Source organism: Pelobates fuscus, chromosome 2 (genome assembly GCF_036172605.1).
Source record: "Pelobates fuscus isolate aPelFus1 chromosome 2, aPelFus1.pri, whole genome shotgun sequence".
In the NCBI taxonomy this organism is placed as follows: Eukaryota; Metazoa; Chordata; class Amphibia; order Anura; family Pelobatidae; genus Pelobates; species Pelobates fuscus.
This window is the reverse complement of record NC_086318.1, coordinates 3,768,908-3,782,518: the sequence shown is the minus strand read 5'-3', so window position 1 is coordinate 3,782,518 and position 13,611 is coordinate 3,768,908. Positions and strand designations below refer to the sequence as shown.

At 44.4% G+C, this 13,611-nt stretch overlaps 1 protein-coding gene across 1 annotated transcript in view; it reads left to right on the top strand.

Moving 5' to 3' along the window:
- Nucleotides 1-4,914: 4,914 nt before the first annotated feature.
- LOC134586380 (WAP four-disulfide core domain protein 5-like) overlaps nt 4,915-13,611 on the top strand; it is a 140,587-nt gene continuing 131,890 nt past the window's right edge. Inside the window, exon 1 of the mRNA XM_063441861.1 lies at nt 4,915-4,983. The gene's annotated coding sequence lies outside the window, so the exon portion shown is untranslated. The remainder of the gene's footprint in view (nt 4,984-13,611) is intronic.

The following is a 13,611-nucleotide window of genomic DNA, read 5'->3' as shown; positions in this document are numbered from 1 at the left end:
ATGATTTATTCCATTAACCCACTTATCTACCATCAGACATGGACCTTGATTGAGGAATTCAGATTTAATTCATCAGGCGTCTTGCCCAGGACACCTATTGGTAGGGAGGCCTGACCAGAAATTGAATATATATTTAGGAAACCAACATCATGGAGGGTATATCCAGCCCTGAATACAAAATATAAAACATATTACAAATATCCCAGTGACACCCAACAGAGAAAATGAAAGTCAAGTGACAGTCAGTATAGAATAAAGACAGCTCAGCCGTGGTATAAATAAATAAATTCAAACTCACATGAAATAGAAGAACAGCATAGAATGTAGATGTATGAAGAGAGAATCTTCACAGCTATAAACAAATCCCAGTGTCTTCTGTCATTTATCGATTGATAATCAATGAAAGCGTCTGGCTGCAGAACAGGCTGGGAGATGTGCCTGGAGACCCCAAGAAAGAAGTCACTGAGTGACTACTGGCACCATAACTACTTCTGCATAATGCAGTGCTTATGGTGTTTACAGTATTCCTTTAATCTAATAGTGGTTGGCATGCTAGTAGCCTACTCCCCCAAGTCAAATCCAGCATCCCACACTGAGGGCTAAAGGTCCCCACGCCAATATTCAGCGGTGGAACTAATGCAGATCAGGCCCTGGCGCAATACATATATATATATTTTTACACATACACTGATACACATACACACAAATATACAGACACACAGATACAAATACTGGCACACATAAAGATACAAACACTGAAATTCATGCAGATACATAGACTTACATATACATGCACTGACACACAGACACACAGATATACACTGACACGCATGCACATACACAGATACAAACACTGAGACACATACAGATAAACACACACACAGATACAAACACTGACATACATGCAGATACACAAAAACACACAATGACACACATGCTGGCCACTTTTTGCGTGCAGGAAGGTAGCTTCAGCTGGCTGGAGCTGTTGGAAGTCAAAAAATTGGCTTTTTCAGTTCTCTACCCTACTCCTCTACCTCCCATTGGGCTCAGTGTATTTGTCGGTTGGGAGGAAGTGACCGGCTCCCACTTCCTCCCAGCTCTGGCTGCAGATAAGTAAAGGTCCATCTTGTGGTGTTAAAAGACTGCGCACGAGGCGGAGCCTAACCGCAGAGGGAAGCAGTCGCACCAAACTGGAGCTCCGAGACCCACAAGGGAAAAGCGAAGAAAAAACCCAAAAAGGCATAACCCCCAAAACAAAACCAAGACCCCCTACGTGTCCCCAACGATATGGGACGAAAAACCAAGAAAATTACCGCAGAAAAACCCACCACCGGACTTACAATAGGGGACATGTGGCGGCAAGCGCGTGGAGCCACCGGGCCCAACATGGCGGCTCTCCACGGAGGCTGCTCGGACTTCACCGATGACATGTCGGATGAAGATTACCCATCTGCTCCAGCACCGAGAATACCCTCACAGCCCGACAAACCCGCACCGGACTCCTCCCCGGTAACTACGCTAATCCTGAAACAACTACTGGCAGACCTACAGACTAGCCTGCAGAAAGACATCATGGCACTGAGAGGAGACCTGAGGGGTCTGACAACTCGCATAGACACCCTCGAAAACGCCTCCACAAACCACTCCAAAGATATGGTGGAGCTCCAAAAGACCGTAAGTGACCTGCAGCTACAACAAAGGAACACGGCACACCGCATGGCGGAACAGGAGAACGCCAGGAGGCGCAACAACCTCAAGCTGAGGGGGATATCGGAGGCGATACCTGATGCGGCATTACCACAGCTCATCCAACGCCTACTCACGAGTGTATTGCCGCCTACCCAAGCCACCAAGATTAGCCCGGAGCACCTCTTTAGGGTCCCCATCCCGCCCAAGGCGCCAAACACAGCCACCAGGGATGTGATAGTAACCTTCCGTTCTAGACAAGACAAGACGGCAACCCTCACTGCCCTGCGGGGGAAAACGCCGCTCCATTTTGAGGACATGTCACTGCACTTTTTTGCGGACCTCTCTGGCGATACCCTGGCGTGGCGGCGTTCCCTCAGACCGCTCACCGCACTCCTACGACAACACGACCTCCGATATCGCTGGCGGACCAACCACATGCTGGCTGTACACCAGGGGACGAACTCCCACCAGATCCGAGACATAAGCGAAGCAACACAGCTGCTGCAGGCCTTGGGCTTACCGCGAGAATCTCTTCCACCGTTGAACCAGCAGAACGCGTCGCCCCCACACCACTCCTGGGATCCGTCTCGAATAACCCCCTTTGTGCCACAGGTACTAACGCCCGACCCCTATGTCACAGTTACCACATGAACGATGACTGGAAGAAATTTCCCCAACCGGGATGCAATGACTGCTACCACATGGTTGGGCAGACCACTTACTATAGACCCTATTTTTGCCTACTGACTTCTCCTCTTGTTTTACTTTTCACTCCTCTTTGTAAACAATCAGTTATATTGCTTAGTCAGGTTACTGCTGGGATTGTTGTGTGCTATATAGAAGTCCGAAATATGTCTGGCCTATGTCCCCGAGCAGCTTCTTGGTTTTTTCTTTTTGTTTGCTTTTAATTTTCTTATGACAGAGTCTATAATTTATGTTTAACTCACCGTATATTTATGTGCCTTATAAATGCTTATGCAACCATTTTAAACGCAGCACACACCCTCGCCTTCATATTTTAAAATAAAATGGATGACTACCCCGAAGACCCAGCATGTTGCCAACCATATATTGGCCTAATATATTAGCCTAATTTTAGCTTACCTTTTCTGTAGCTGAGTCTACAATTTACGTTTAAATCACTTTGCAATACAGCGGCCCATAACTGCCTAAGCAACCACATTACGCGCAGCACACTCCCATGCCCTTATGTTTTAAAATTAAATGTACGACTTTAATTGTTATATAATTAAGCATATGTATATGCAACCTAGTCCTTATATGAAACAAAAGGCACCGAAGACCAGCCACTCTCCTGAACATCCATGGGCAGACAGGCCATCACTCTAACCTGGCTGCACATATGCAACTTGCGTGTTCCTATCCTTTCATGGTTCCTTGTATTGTTCCTTTTTTAATGCTGCTACTTGGAATGTCATGGGTACTTAACACCTTATAAAATACGTAACATTTAGCAATATTTTCTACTACCCACCGTAATTTAACCTTTGCTCACGCAGTATGACCGGTTAGTGCACCACATATTAACTAGTTACTACTGTAGAGCAAATAGGTCTTTACATAAGTACACACCGGTCACTTTACTGGTGTTTTCAGCATGTGTAATTTTTTGCTTTATAGCCGATTCGATTGCTGTTAGCCTGTTTTATTTTATAATTACAAATTGTGCAACTATTCGACTAAGCAGAATTTAATCTGTTAACACAGTGCTTAAACCGATCAGCATATTATATCGTTTAACGTGTATATATATAGGCCTGCTGTTACTTACTATTCATTTAAAGCAAGTTTACTAACGTAATCTACCACTTTGAGAAAAAGCCTTATTTTCCTAACACACACCCGCACGATTATATTGCTTTATTCTCTTAACAAACATGCTTGTGTAGACGTTTATTACTGTTACCTTTTGCATGTATATTTAAAATGTGCAGTACTATTTGATGCCACTGTTATACCAAATGTGTTTATGCTCTTGCTCCTGCTGTTGTGGCAGCGCAGGCCCGATTGTTATTTGAGCACTACAAAAATAAAGAATTAAAAAAAAAAAAAAAGACTGCGCACAACTAGGCCCATGGGGACACAGTCCCACCGGGTTGCCCCAAGTGCTTGGGGCACTATATGGGACCTCTCAGTGTGCCGGCCACTGTGCAGCCACACCCACTGCACCGGCAGTAGTTCCACCAGTGCCACTAGTACCACTAAATACACCCAACCCACCCTCTCACCCTAGTAATGGTAAGAATTTCTAAAAATCTAAATCTTATACTTACCTTTTAAATTCTTCTTTCTTCTGCACCAAAAAAGTCAAATAAAAAGTCATCGTAACCTGAGCAAAAAAATGGGTCGCAAGAGTATTCTGAGAACGGACAGCAACTGAAATAACCTACCCTTCGGTGGGTCCCCACTCAGAACTCAAGCTGGTTTTAGCTCATCTTGTGCCATTACAGAAAGAACATATCTGAAGCATATCAGACTGGTCTCACCCATACGGGCAGTCCAGATCCAAAATGCCAGCAAGTTCCCTCTGCACGAGAGACACAGCAACCCCAGACGAACATTTCAACCTTGTTAGGCATCATCAGTGAGGCATAGCTGATAGCTCTCTAGGCATCGTGAGCAAGGGGCCCACGTCTGGATTACCCTTTAAACTTATGGAGAGCAAAAAAATGGTAACCTGATGTAATTATTATAAAAATAAATGGAATAAAAAAAAATTAAGAACCTGATGCGATAAAACCAATCTGTCTTCCCTTTAAGGCAAGAAGGTTCTTTATAAGGAATCCAACCAATCAGAGCACTGTGAAGGCAAGTCCCACCTGTCACGAGACTAACCTTGGAATAAATCTGATTATGTCTGGATTTTGTTGTACGTACAGAATTGTCCCATTTGGTGCAGATAATCAGACTGGGTGATGTTTATTTGGGACAGGTGCACGCGAAGAATGGGAGATGATGACATTTATAATTGGTGATTAGCAGCTATTTACATAATGAATGTTACTTCCCTGACTGAGTGTCCAAGGTGTGGCTGGATATAATGATTGCTCCCCGAGGAGATGTGGAAATCCTGGGATTGTTGCGAGATACTTTTATTTTTGGAACAGATACAGTCAGTGTGTGACCTCCGTCCCTCCCTGTAACACTGCTATATAGGCCGGGTAGTGACAGACTGGGCTCACACACAGCGTGAGGACAACATGATTTCTTCCAGCCTGATTATTCTGGGTCTCAGTCTGTGCTTCCTGGGAGCCAGGGCTACGGATCCGGCAGGTGAGTTAACCCAGAACTATCCAATCCTTATTCAGTCTGTGGGGCTTGATTAACCGAGGGTCCATGGCTTAGACAGGGAACCTGGAACTGTGAATTCACATGTTCACCAACCCCATGTGAAGAATGAAGGGGGTCTCAAAGCTGGCACCACGGGATCTTACTCCTGTGAATATGTTTGGGCACTCTCTAACACAATGTTGGCCAAAAGGTAGATTGTCCTCTGTTGTACAACTTCCACAATGCTATGCCAGCTGGGGTCTCTCATTTGCCCATATTTGCAGGGTTGTGTTTGTGATTGAATGTAGTCATGTTTTTGCATGAAGTATGTGTGCACGCATGTAGAGCTGCATTTGTATGAACCGGTATCACTGGATTGCAGTGGTTTACTTCTAGGCAATGCTTGCATTGCACGCTGACATACAAAAACACTGACACACATATAAACAGATTGATACATACAGAGATACACACACTGACATACACAAACACTAACATATACATACACAGATACACACACGTCATAATTGTTATATTTTCAGCCACCTTTTTGTTAACATACATTTTATGTGCAGGAGGGTGGCTTCCTTGTGTCCTGCTGGCTGAGGCTGATAGGAGTGTGGGGCTGACAGGAGCCGGGTTTCCACTTGCCCTCCAATCCTGTAATTCCTCATCCTCTCTCCCAAGTGGTGCTCTCTCTGTAGCTGGGCTCTCACTTTCTCCAGCTCTGGCTGCCGGCAGTACAGGGTCCTGGTCATGCTGTTAAAGGGCTGCGGCACCTGACCTGTTCAGCAAAACCCTTAGGGTGAACCCAAGTGCATGTGCCATCCGATGGTCCCCCAAGCATGCGTACTTCCGCCTCTGTCCTGTATAGTAACAGAATAGCGTGTCCTGTCCTGTGTAGTAACAGAGAATAGCGCGTCCTGTATAGTAACAGAGAATAGCGCGTCCTGTATAGTAACAGAGAATAGCGTGTTGTGTGGTATCGTTGTGTAGAATTTCTCCAATATAATGGATGCAACCAGTCGTTTTGGGTAGAAGAAGCAATCTGAGCTTTATTAGACCACACTCGGCTTTTTATACAGTGTCCCTAGCATGGAGTTTCTAAGACAAAATCACAGGGGTTTCCTTCCCACAAGCCATTGTGTTTGAGATAATTGAGCACCGACGAACGCATACCCTGGATTTTTATGAAATTAATGCTTCCCTTGTTTGGTACTTTCTTACTCCCAGCTGGTCGGGAGTATGAATGGGCAAGGGTACGAGTTTCAGCGGGGTTCACGAGCTTGCGTAGTCAACTCAAAGATCCATGCCATTAATGACCATATAATGGTTCCTGCGTTCGGTAGACAAGATAGCCGCTAGTCCTGATAGCACGTGTGTTCATATATGCAAATGAGGGCCACCCAGCAAAGCACTTGAGGTGATTGTTTGTGGTTTGTGGTTAACAGCCAGGGGTTGTCGTTGATTACAAGATGTTAACAAGGGGGACAACCAGTTCTGTCGGTAACCGAACAGAAGGGAACGGATAGCCGAACACAAGGGAGCAATTATCAGGTAGTGATTCCATTCAAATGCAGGGGGATATCAGATGAAACAAAGTACAAATAAGGGAACACGCACTGTCCCATCTCCCATCTCCCGTGACATGGTGGAAAAACTATTTTTTATGAATAAATCAAGGACAGGAATAACAGAAATAGTGAAGACAAAGCCGAGGTCAGGATACCAGAAATCATGAGTCAAATACGAAGCCGGGGTCAGGATACCAGAAATCCCGAGTCAAATACAAAGCCGGGGTCAGAATACCAGAAATCCCGAGTCAAATACGAAGCCTGGGTCAGGATACCAGAAATCACGAGTCAAATACGAAGCCGGGGTCAGGATACCAGAAATCATGAGTCAAAATCACGAGTCAAATACGAAGTCGGGGTCAGAATACCAGAAATCACGAGTCAAATACGAAGCCGGGGTCAGGATACCAGAAATCACAAGTCAAATACGAAGCCGCGGTCAGGATACCAGAAATCACGAGTCAAATACTAAAGCTGAGATCAAACACTTATTATTATTTTTTTTTAGACGTCCTGCCGCTCAGCTGTTCGGCCAGACTATCCAGCAGGGGGAGGTCTGCAAGGCTCAAGGGTGGTAAGTCCCCCTCAGTGTGCCGCACAGCTGCATGGAGCGATTGGACCGCCCTGCAGGTGGGGGGGATGTAATGCCACAGAACCAGGTGAAAAAAAATCCCCAAAAATTCAATGACACTAAATATTCAACAAAAAATTACATGGAAACGTATCAATACTGTGATACATTTTTCTACATATATTGACCTCACACCATACTGCAATATCTCCTAAATATGCTTTATTAACCCCACGCCTTCTGCATTAATCCCACACCTGCTGCATTAACCCCTAACCAAGCTGTTTTTGTAAATAAGTCAGAGAAACCCCTCGGTCAACAAGCTAGAGATTGACAGATAAAACAAACAAACAAACAAACACATATGTATTTTTCAATGTTTCACACAGACATTCCTGTAAAATGCGTTAATCAATTATTATTACCCATTGTGTCTGAATAATTATATTTTTTGGTTCCTTTCCCTGATGTAGAGAAGCCGGGCAGTTGTCCTTTGAACGTGGATTACCCACAATGTGACTCGGTGAATGCAAATAATGTGAAGAACGATTGTCGGACAGACAGAGACTGCAAGGAGGACAAAAAGTGCTGCTTTTCTGGCTGTCAGAATAAGTGCCTCCTACCTCTGAAAGGTGTGGAACCTGACACATAGAATGTACTACTGCCATGTTTGGAATGTTCTGAATGTCACTTATTGACACAATAGTCTATAGTGTACCTAATGTAACAAAGCACTAAAATGTGACACGCTGAGAAAGCCTATCTAGCATCAATGCTGTCTATAACTAAAAAGAGTCTAAACTCTACCAGTTTCAGCCTTTCACATACCTGTTACTATTCCTGCTGTTGTCTCGAAAAAAAGTGAAAACCCATTTTGAAGTGATTTTCAATTTTGTCACAAATTGAGGGGAAAAAATCCTTGACTGTAAAATTACAGATTTCTCCTTCGATCACTAAGCTTTTACCCTACGTATTAAGTATTGTATCCTTGAATATTGTTTGAAAATCTGTAAAGAATCTGATAAGTCAATTAAGAACTGAGAATCCAATATATTTAGTGTTCTTAATGCATATAATTATTTTCTCTGTCATAGGTGAAATCTCTTTTATTGAAGTTTACATGGGTGACATCTTACCCTGTGTATAGCCCTACTAATGTAAAAGGTTATAAGAGATGTTTATAATGGCTTTGTTTATATTTATAGAACATTATCATATCCCCTCTGAGTTGACTTATTTAAGTAAACACGTTGTCATGCTCTCAATCAGGTAATTTCAGTGTATGTTCGGGTTGGAGTTCGGTGTTCGGCCAATCAACAAGCGTTTGATTTGTGTGCCCTTAGAAGCCATCACATCCATACCTACTAATGGCATGGCTGTGATTGGCCAGTGCAATATATAAGCTGGAGTCACGTAGCGCCGCACATCACATGAGCTCTTATTAGTGTAGGGAGAGGATGCTGCCGCTTTGAGGGACAGATTAGAAAATAATTCTGGTGTTGAATCTGCAAACTACAGCGATTATTCAAACTACAGCGATTATTTTTGTGGGTGCTATACTACATTTTTGTACCCTGCCCTGAGCCTAGTGCCACAGAGAGTGCAGTGCACTTGCAACTGCATGTGTGCCAGGCACATGACTTTAATCCTGTTCTGGTAGCTCAGTGGGCAACATCTAGGCATTTTTAAATACTGCAATTTTTTTGGTGCTAAATAGTACATTTGCATATGGCATTTCTTGCAGTCCAATAAAACCCTTAAATACTACTGTTACATTGTTGGTTTAAAAAATCACACTTTTTTGTGCGTCAAATAGAAGCGTCAAATACTGTGCTTACAGCGCCGTTTTAAACATTCAAATTCTTTAGGTGCTAAAAAGTAAATTTGGGGCCTGCACTTCATTTCTGAGAGTCAAATAGAACCGTAAAATACTGCTGTGACATAGCAGTTTTAAAAATTCAAATAGTTTTTGTGCTAAAAAGTAAATTTGGGCCGTGCAGTTCATATCTGAGAGTCAAATAGAAGCGTCAAACACTGTTGTTACATCGCACTCTGATAAATTCGATTTTTTTTGGTGCTAAATAGACAATCTACCTGTGCATGGCTTGTGTGATACAATAAGTCTACATCTTAAAAATGCAATAACCCACAGAAGATGGGCGAGAATTTTTTTTGGCAAATGGAACTTTGATTCGAATTTACTACATCAGCATAAGAGGGAGCAGGATGCTAAAGCTCGTCGGCATGTATTAGCTCTTGAATTCCCACAGTTACCCAAGTAACAGATGGAGCGATCAAAGGAACCATAACTGATTTAATGACTCCTAATGAGCCATTTGCAGTTTCTGTGTAATGGCTGGGTGCGCTTTCGGCGTTCTCACCCTGCTGCTGCTCGCCTGTCTGTGCTTCAGCGTAACTTCGGCCTTCCCGCTCCCCGCCTCATATGCGACGTGCCCACCTTTCACATGCTGGAGAGACTGTGCGAGCAGCAGCAGGCGATAGCGGAGTTTCAGCTGCAGCACGCATGGGTCAGTCGCTCTGCACCAGACTTGCCCTCCAATAGATCCTCGTTAAAGGATTTAAAGTGTACTCATTCCAATTACAGGGCCTTGAAAGACTCCTGTATTGTTATTTATTTTCACTACCTCCCCGCGATGGGAGTGGGTAATTTGCTCGCCTGCTTCCTTCGTTGGATGTGGTAACCGTTTCTCAGGCTCCCTCTCCGGAATCAAACCCTGATTCCCTGTTACAGAAAGTAACATCAAAAGTTGATAGGGCAGACATCCGAATGCGTAGTCGCCGCCACGGTCACCGCCTCCTCAACCTCCTACTCCACATCCACCTCCTCCTAGACAGGGCCAGTGGAAGGATTTTTGGGTACATAGGCGAAGATGTATTCCCCCCCCCCCCCTAAATAACATCTTCACCTATGTGCCTCTTAACCAGCCCCTCTCCCCGTCCATTAGTGGTCCCCTCCCTTCCCTGTCCCTTAGTGTTCTTCTAACCTCTCCCCTCTTTTCCCTGTCCCTTGGTGTTTCTCTCCCCTCCCCTCCCTGTCCCTTGGTGCACCCCCCACCCCCTTAGTGGTCAAACTCCCCTGCCTGGTGTGCCTCCTACCTCTCTTGTAGCGTTGCCGAGCGGATGATATCTCCTACAGGAGATTCAATTTTCTGTACCTGGCCGGACTGACAGGAAGTGCTTTCTCAGTGAGCACCTCCGGTCAGTCTGGCCGCGTACAGGAAACAGAAGCTCCTGTACTGCGCTCCGCCATGCTACACTCAGTGGTGTATACACACTGACAGTCACACACACTCAATGACAAACACACAGACTTACTGATCTGACACACACTCATTCATTGACACACACACACTGATTGACACTCATTGACAGACACACTGATAGTCACACACACAGACTCAATGACAAAGATACTCACTGATTTGACAGACACTAACAAACACACACTGACAGACACACACACACACTGACACACTCATACACTGACATGCAACACATACAATCACTCACAGACACACACACACACACAATCACTCACAGACACACACACACACACAGACACACATACACATTCACACATACACTCACTCACGCACACACACACTCACAGTCACTCACAGACACACAGTCACTCACAGACACACAGTCATTCAGACACACAGTCACTCACAGACACACATACACTCACACAGATTTGGTGAATTTAGACTTTAAAATACATTTTGATCACACCGCAATTTGTTCGAATTTGGGCCGATTGTTTGATTAGCGCAATTCCTGAACCTTGAAATGAAATGTACCCGAATCACAAAGAAACGTATGTCAATTTCGCTTTGTGATTCCAAATTCTACCTTCGGCACCAAAAAAAAGAGAGATTTGGCAAGACAAAAAAAAGGAACAGTGAAATGTATATATTATATATTTAATGAATCATTTAAGCTTATTACATGCATGTAATACAATTGTAACTTAGACACTGATAGCTCTGCTTGTGGATCTATCTCACAATGCCTACTTGGTATAATCACTGTTTGAGTGAATTGTACACGGGCTTATTTCCTCTAATACATCCACCATACTTATGGTTTGTATTATTTAGCAGATTGTGGTGCTAGCTCGGTTGTGTTTGCTACATTTGGTGTATACTATATTATGATTAGTGGGTTTTATATATTTAATGAGTTTTTCTGGTTTGTGGTCTATAAATATATAGTCTTTGTCTAACTATATTCATAAGGGAATCCTGTTTATAGTTATTTGTTGCATGTTTATTTCTCATTCCTTTTTGTCCTGAGTCCAATAAAGACATAGGCCCACATAGGGTAAACAATTCATGTGATAATAGTACAAAATCTCAAGAGGAGCATTGGTTAGACTCCCCGTTTCTTGTTCAGCCACTGGTACGAATTGGTTACACTCCCACCACCCCCAATATTAAGCCATCAAGTTTAGATGGGATCAGGGCCGGCCTTAGGCATTTTGACGCCCTGTGCGAAAAATCTTCACAGCGCCCCCCCCCTCCCCCCCCCGTCATCCATGTATGCTGTAATGTTTGTGTTGTCTGTGTATGTGATAGTAGGTGTGATGACTGTGTGTGATATGTATGCTATGTGTGATATTTGTAATGGGTGTATTAACAGTGTGTGATATGCGTGTATTGGTTGTATGTGACACACACACACACACACACAGAGTCAGACGGCCATACACACACACAGGAAGACATCCACACACACACACACACAGGCAGACAGTCATACACACAGACACACAAAAGCAGACAGTCTCACACACACACACACAGACACACACAGGCAGACAGTCAGTCATACACACAGACACAGACAGTAATACACACAGACACACACAGAGGCAGACAGTAATACACACAGACAAACACGCAGACAGTCATACACACAGACACACACAGGCAGACAGCCATACACACAGACACACAGAGGCAGACAGCCATACACACAGAGGCAGACAGCCATACACACAGAGGCAGTCATACACACAATCACACACACAGAGGTAGACAGTCATACACACAGAGGCAGACAGTCATACACACAGACACACACACAGAGGCAGACAGTAATGCACACAGACACACAGTGGCAGACAGTCATATATACACACACACACACACACACACACACACAGGCAGACAGTCTCACACACACAGACACACACAGGCAGACAGTCAGTCATACACACAGACACAGACAGTAATACACACAGACACACACAGAGGCAGACAGTAATACACACAGACACACACAGAGGCAGACAGTCATACACACAGACACACACAGAGGCAGACAGTCATACACACACACAGAGACACACACAGGCAGACAGTCATACACAGACACACACAGGCAGACAGTCATACACAGACACACAGACACAGACAGTAATACACACAGACACACACACAGACAGTAATACACACAGGCAGACAGTCATACACACAGACACACAGAGGCAGACAGTCATACACACAGACACACACAGAGGCAGACAGTCATACACACACACAGAGACACACACAGGCAGACAGTCATACACAGACACACACAGGCAGACAGTCATACACAGACACACAGACACAGACAGTAATACACACAGACACACACACAGACAGTAATACACACAGGCAGACAGTCATACACACAGACACACAGAGGCAGACAGTCATACACACACACAGAGACACACACAGGCAGACAGTCATACACAGACACACACAGGCAGACAGTCATACACAGAAACACAGACACAGACAGTAATACACACAGACACACACACAGACAGTAATACACACAGGCAGACAGTAACACACACACACACACAGAGGCAGACAGTCATACACACACAGACAGTAATACACACACACACACAGACAGTAATACACACAGGCAGAGAGTCACACTCACCTGACAATCACTCATTGTGGAGGCAGTGCAGCTCCTGGAGACTGTTTGGTGGGGAAGCAGGGACTCCTTCCTGCTTCCCCTGCAGCAGTTTTCCGGCGCTTTTAGCTCCGCCCCCGCCGCACGGTAAGCTCCGCCCCCGCTGCAAATTTTTTTTTTAAAAAAAAAATTATTATTATTTTTTTTTTTTTTTTTTAAATCCACGGCGCCCCCTGCTCCATGGCGCCCTGTGCGGCCGCACAGCTCGCACACCCCTAAGGCCGGCCCTGGATGGGATTAGAGAGCATACAAAGCCCCTCAACATTGCAACTCTGTGCTTTCTCCACCACCAATGATTCTTGACCTGTGCAGTGGGCTGTCAGTTTTTCTTTCCCAAGCTATTTCTGCCATCTACTCATTATGTCTCAGCCTCAACACTTTTGTATTAGGTGAATTAATTATTGGAGCTAGGAGGTCTGATTTGCTCATACGATATCACACAATCACACAACATGATACTCTCTGTCTTTGACAAATGCGAGTATT